The 6,712-nt window shown below is 39.7% G+C and overlaps 1 non-coding gene across 1 annotated transcript; it reads right to left on the bottom strand.

Annotated features, from left to right (window-relative positions):
* Positions 1-1,520: 1,520 nt before the first annotated feature.
* On the bottom strand, positions 1,521-1,627 carry LOC132536520 (U6 spliceosomal RNA). Its single transcript, XR_009548069.1, has one exon. It is a non-coding gene; the product is annotated as a U6 spliceosomal RNA (small nuclear RNA).
* Between the last annotated feature and the right edge of the window lie 5,085 nt (positions 1,628-6,712).

Below are 6,712 nucleotides of genomic sequence, written 5' to 3'. Positions count from 1 at the left end.
TAGTGACTGAAAAGAGAGTTAACATACAAAGCCAAACAAATTGTTGAGCAATCATGGACCCAAAGCTTGGAATAGTGGAGAGAAGTGTTAGGGAGGTACTCACTGCTAACTCTAGTGTACTGCTTTCAGGTATATATTTTGCAATAGTTTATGGATACGTGTGAACATATGTTCTCTCTCAGAGAAACTGGTGTATATCTAGGTTTTGGGACTTTGTTAGAAAGTGAACCTTTGTTAGAGATGAAATTAGAGTATACTATGAAAGGAAAGGTCTCACCCGAGTAATGAAGCTGAAGGGTTGTCATTCCACACGTGAAGTCTCTGGACACAGTCTGAAGTGAAGCATGTTGAGGTGGCAATCATTGCGTTGGTTAGGTTGTGATCGGCAGATGCAATATTATTTGATATGGATTGGGAGAGGCATACGGGAAAGTGGGCCCTATCCAAGGATTCCAGGACTGCGGGAAGGAGGGGCTCTATAGTGGAGATGTGAGGTTCCTGCTGTCTTAGGGTTCAAAAAGACAATTGATAGTTAATATCATCACATTATTTGGTAATTGGGTTAACTTTGAAAAGTCCTTTTGTCATGGTTTGCTGTACAGTACCCAGTATCTTGTATATAGCTGTGCTATTGGATGCTTCTGATCTACTTGGTCTAGGCTTTTGAGAGAGTCCACATATCAAATACACAGCCTATATATTAAAAATATTCAGTTTGTGTTTTGAAAAACTTTGAGACATACAATTGATTTTCCCCCTCTCAAATTAATTAACTAGTGATTTATATGTCTACATTTTGCTAGGAGTGTACATAAACACCATTCCCACCACCAAAAGACTGTGACCCATCCCTCCCACCCACTCCCACCCCCCACTGTCCCAGGAAGCTGCATGTCTACCCCTCACCACAGGGTTTTTACTTTGGTGCCCTACTTACAATTTGGTCCTGCTTTTAGTTTCCCTTTCAGATCTTCTTACTCAACTTCTGTTGATGAGTGGGGTCATCCCATACTTATCTTTTTCTTTCTGACTTAGCTCACTTAACATAATTCCTTCTAGCTCTGTCCAAGATGGGTCAGAGAAGGTGGGTTCATTGTTCTTGATAGCTGCATAGTATTCCATTGTGTATATATACCACAGCTTTCTCAGCCACTCATCTGTTGTTGGGCACCTGGGTTGCTTCCAGGTTTTAGCTATTATGAATTGTGCTGCTATGAACATAGGAGTACACACCTCTTTTTGGTTGGGTGTTATGGAGTCCTTGGGGTATAAGCCCAGGAGAGGAATTACTGGATCATATGGAAGGTCCATGTGTAGCCTTCTGAGAGTTTTCCAGACTGCTCTCCACAGAGGCTGTACCAATTTACATTCCCACTAGCAATGTAAAAAGGTTCCTCTGTCCCCAAAGCCTCTCCAGCATTTGTTGCTGCTTTCCTTTTTTGATGTATGCCATTCTTACAGGAGTGAGGTGGTATCTTAGTTTTGTCTTAATTTGCATTTCTCTGACAATCAGTGACCTAATAAATATGTAACGCTTCATGAATTTGCGTGTCATCCTTGCGCAGGGGCCATGCTAATCTTCTCTGTATAGTTCCAATTTTAGTATATGTGCTGCCGAAGCGAGCACTAGCTTTTTTTTTTTTTATTGTGTGTTTTTCTCTTCATAATTAGACTAAAGTCAATGGTTTGGGGCAAAGCAGACAGATTCCTTTTTTAATCACATGATGTCAGAAAGTATATGATGGTCACTGGATGTTAACTCTGATCAGTTGGTGAAGGTGGTCTCCATCACATTTTTCCACCAGAAAGCTAGAATTGCTTCCCTTTTCTTCCTTTGTTCATTAGGAGTCAGCCACTAGTTTGTGTCTATACTAAAGGATAAGAAAATTACACTTCATTTTCTGGAGGATAGTCATAGTTTCTTTGTAGAGATTCTCTGGCTCCTAAAGAGTTACAGATATTCTCTTTCAGCTCTTTTGATGACTGGATCACATTTGTCTTTTCTTCCATTGAGCAGTGGACTCCAGGAAGCAGAGAGCACATCAGTTCTGTCTGTCTACTCTGAATGGAGTTCATGACAGATTATCAGCAATAACCTTGATCCAAATCTAACTTCTCCTACACAGGGTTCTTTTACCCTACTGTGACCTTGGAGACCTTTCTATGGGAAGGGCTGATTAGTGGAGATGAATTTTTGCCTCCATATACTTCCTCTTTGCTCCAGCCTGTCCTTTGGATCTGAGAACAGATGAGAAAAATCTTTTCTGATGCAGGGGCCTGATGATCAATGGGCTTCTTCCTGGCATGCTTCACTGCCCCCCACCTCAGTCTCTTGATGGTACCAGTTGCCATTCAATAAATCCATAAAAAAAAAACCTAATTGTTTTGACTTTTATTCACTTTTTCCAGTGATTCATCTTTTCCAAGTTAAGTTAAAGGCACATGATTAGAAGCACCATACAATTTATTTTTGGGGGCACAGAGCCAAAGGCCTCTATGTGCTAACAGGATCATAAAATATGAATTAAGAATTCAGTTATTGAGATTCAGGCGGTAGTGCTGGGGGTTAAATGCATGTGGTACAAAGTGCAAGGAGTTACCTAAGGATCCAGGTTCGAGCCCCTTACTCCCTACCTGCAAGGGTGTCACTTCACAGGTGATGAAGCAGGTCTACAGGTGTCTATCTTTTTCTCCCTGTCTCTGTCTTCCCCTCCTCTCTCCATTTATCTCTGTCCTATCCAACAACTACATCAACAACAATAGCAATAATAACAATAATAATGAAACAATGAGGACAGCAAAAGGGAAAAGAAATCAGTAAAAAATAATTCAGTTATTTAAACATTCTAACCTAATACACCAATGAAGCCCTTGACTTTATGTACTTTGGCACTTGCAAAACTACTTTTTTGATATCTTCTTTATTATTTTTTAAAAAAAACTTTTCTTTTTTTAGAATGTTATTCCTTTACTTAGATAGGACAGAGAGGAACTCAGAAGGAAGGGCGAGTTAGAGAATATGAGGAGGGGGCTGGGCAGTGGTGCACCAGAGAGAGCATACACATTGCCATGTGAAAAGACTCAAGTTCAAACCTTTGGTCCCCATCTGCAGGGGCAAGCTTCATGAATGATGAGGCAGTACTGCAGAGCAGGTGTTTCTCTTTCTTGCTTCCTATTTCTCCTTCTGTCAATTTCTCTCTGTCCTATTTAAATAAAAAATTATATATATATACATTTTTAGACGAGAGAGAGGGAGAGGAAAAGAGAGACATTTGCAGCACTGCTTCACTACTTGTGGAACTTCCTTTCTATAGGTGGTGACCGTGGGTTTGAACAGGTATCTTTGGTTATAGTAGTGTGTGTGCTCAACAGGGTGTGCCACTGCCCAGCCTCTGCTTAGTGCCTTTCTTTGCTTCACTTTTCTATAGCAAAGTAGAACTAGAGCAATGTATACCCATAAATTTCAAGATCTGCTCTAGAATTAGCATGGACAAATGCCCATAATGAAACACATGCAGGCACATTAGAAGTTCCCAGTACAAATCAGCATATTAAGCAAATAGGGTCTGAACAACTTTATATTAAATTGACTCATCTCAGGCAGAGGGTAGATAGCATAATGGTTATGCAAACAGACTCTCATGCCTGAGGCTCCAAAGTCCCAGGATCAATCCTCTGCACCACCATAAGCCAGAGCTGAACAGTGCTCTGGTAACAAAAAAAAAAAAAAAAAAAAAAAAAATCATCTCTTGGTGCTTTTGTCCTTATACCTTAAATTTATTTGACCAAAGAGTAATCATTTACTCCTACAAATGTCTTACAAATGAAAGATTCCATGGAACACAGAAATAAGCACGTGACTAGCATGTGAGTTCCTGAATCATGTCTATGCTGTTAGACAGTAGTGAATTGATATTTTAAAAATCTCTATTGTGAAAAAAAGAAATACAGGTAATTACCAATGCATAGTTTTTGTCCTCAGTTACATTTTCTTAAAAGTCATAATGATGAATTTTAGATTGAACTACATGGAAAATTGCCTTGAATCTTTTTTTTTTCTTCTTTATTTTGCCATTGGGCAAACTGCTTAATCCTTCCCACCTCTGGTATAGGGTTGACCTGAAGTCCTGGACCCAGGCTGAACACACATTCCCATTACCTACCTATTGATTTATAAATGGATTATGCTCTTCTCTGATTTTCAGGTTAGTACAGTATTGGTTGAAAACATTAAAAATAATGAGAATGTCAGTTATGTGTAATCTTCTGATGTGGTAATAGATTCTCTGATTAGCATTCTTTCGTTTCCTCTAGATTCCAGTTAAGCATCATGTACAGCACTTTGGAATATAAATTAATTTAGTCTTAAGGAAGCTGGGCACATCACAAGAAGGCCCCCAGGTTTTTGCTGGCCTTTAACACATTTGCCCTTGTCATTTCTGCTGAGGGCTTTGCCCAAGAGCCTGGAGGTCAGATAAACCTTTTTAGTTCTCCTAGCAGTTCACACCTCCTTTGACCTCTAGAACCTCTTTTGTCCTTGATCTCCCTATCAACCTGTGTTTCTGAGGAAATTAGTCACTTCTCTGACTACAGTGTTCTCATTTATAAAAGGGACAAAGGAGGGGCCAGGCAATGGCTCACCTGGTTAAGCTCACACATTATAGTGCGCAAGGACCCAGGTTCAAGCCCCTGGTCCCAACCAGCAGGGGGAAGGCTTCATGAATGATAAAGCACAGTGGCAGGTGTCTCTCCGTCTCTTTCCCTTTCTACCTCTAGATTTCTTCCTCTTCTCTCAATTTCTCCTTCTGTCCAATAATAAATTTTAAACAATAAAAGGAAAAAAATAAAAGAGCCTATACAAGAGGTTGCTGTGAGTATGTAAAGACTTCCCAGCAGGGGTCAGCAGTGGTATGCCTGGTTGAGTACTTATGCTACTATCATAAGGAACCCAATTCAAGCCCTCAGTCCCTATCTGCAGGGGGAAGCATCAGGGAGAGTGAAACAGTGCTGCAGGTGTTTTTGTCTTTTCCTCTCTATCTCCACTTACCCTCTCGATTCCCCCCCATCCTATAAAATGAAGGGAAGAAGGGAGAAGGAAAGGAAGGAAGGGAGGAAGGAAGGAAGGAAGGAAGGAAGGAAGGAAGGGAGGGAGGGAGGGAAGGAAATGGTCGCCAGGAGCAGTGAATTTATTGTACAGGTACCCAGCAATAACCTTGGTGCCAAAAAAAAATCTAATAAACTAAAATTGCCCCGCATGCAGCATGCTTAATAAAAAACTGACTCTTGCAACAGGGATATCCTTTCTGAATGGTGGTGAGAACAAACATGATCCTGAACTAGGAAATGATTTTATCGTTGCAGAAGCCACCTATGTGTGAGCTATCAGTAAGATTTATTTATGGTTTAATTCCCAAAGTATCTAATTCATAGAACCCGTATCTTCATCAGTACTGTAAGTCTTGGTAGAGCATGCTTCCCTGTCCAGGGATTAAGGATTTTGGAGAAATGTTGTATGTGTATTTTCTAAGCTCCATGTCAGCTTCTACAATTTCCACTCAAAATTCTCTTATTGGATATTCCTGGGTACCAGATAGATTCAGATAGTCTTACACACCACTGAAGCTGCAGGATATTAACCTAGTTAAAAGCTGGTGATATACTAGGATCAATTTAGTGACAATTAAGTGTATCTCTGACACTTGTCACAACTTACACTTATTTCTCCACAAATCAAAAGTAGTATTGAACACAGATTATTCTTTAGCGTTATGTTTATTACTTCACATGATTCCCCATTTTATCTTCATAACAAATTTAAATATGTAGGTGTTAGTGTAGTCCCTGTTTTACAGACAGTGAAAATAAAGTTCTGATACATGAAATAATTTGGTTAAGATTGACAGATAGTACTAGGATTTGAATCCTAGTCTGTGTGATTTCAGGGTCCATGTGCTCACTGTGTACACCACCTTTAGGATAAAGAAATGTCTGGGGAAAGATATGGTTACCTATTCCCAGGAGAAGGAGTAGTAAAGAAAATCTAAAGTACAAGGCTAGCTCTTCTTTCTTGTATGTGGAGGAATAGTGTAAGCACCTTAGATTTTTTCTTCCATATTTAATAGCTTATTTTTGTGCAGTGGGTTGTTGATTAAAATGAACTTCTATTCTTTTTTATTAAACTTTTTTTATACTTGTTTATTTATTTATTTCCTTTTTGTTGCCCTTGTTTTTATTGTTGTTGTAGTTGTTATTGTTGATGATGTCATTGATGTTGAATAGGACAGAGAGAAATGGAGAGAGGAAGGGAAGACTGAGAGGAGGAGAGAAAGATAGGACAGTTGTAGACCTGCTTCACTGCCTGTGAAGCCACTCCCCTGCAGGTGGGGAGCCAGGATCTCGAACTGGTACCCTTACTCCAGTCCTTGTGCTTTGCATCATATGAGCATAAGCCACTGCACTACAACTGGACTCCCCGAACTTCTATTCTTCCATTGATCTCCATTTTTAGTTGGTCTCAAAAGTGAAAGGACTTGACAATATTTTCTGCATTAAGATAAGAGTGTTCAAGCGAACAATAGCAGGTAAGTATGTTAGATGTTTGGTCCAGAATGTGCTATCTAAGTAGATGGCCAAATTTAGGACTTAGTAAAATGTGCAGATTGAGTTACTTGACTACTGAGATTGGCTACTTGGCTAGCTGCCAAGTGCTTTG

This window comes from Erinaceus europaeus, unplaced genomic scaffold (assembly GCF_950295315.1).
Source record: "Erinaceus europaeus unplaced genomic scaffold, mEriEur2.1 scaffold_654, whole genome shotgun sequence".
In the NCBI taxonomy this organism is placed as follows: domain Eukaryota; kingdom Metazoa; phylum Chordata; class Mammalia; order Eulipotyphla; family Erinaceidae; genus Erinaceus; species Erinaceus europaeus.
The sequence above is the reverse complement of the archived record's forward strand: the minus strand, read 5'-3'. Positions and strand labels throughout refer to the sequence as shown.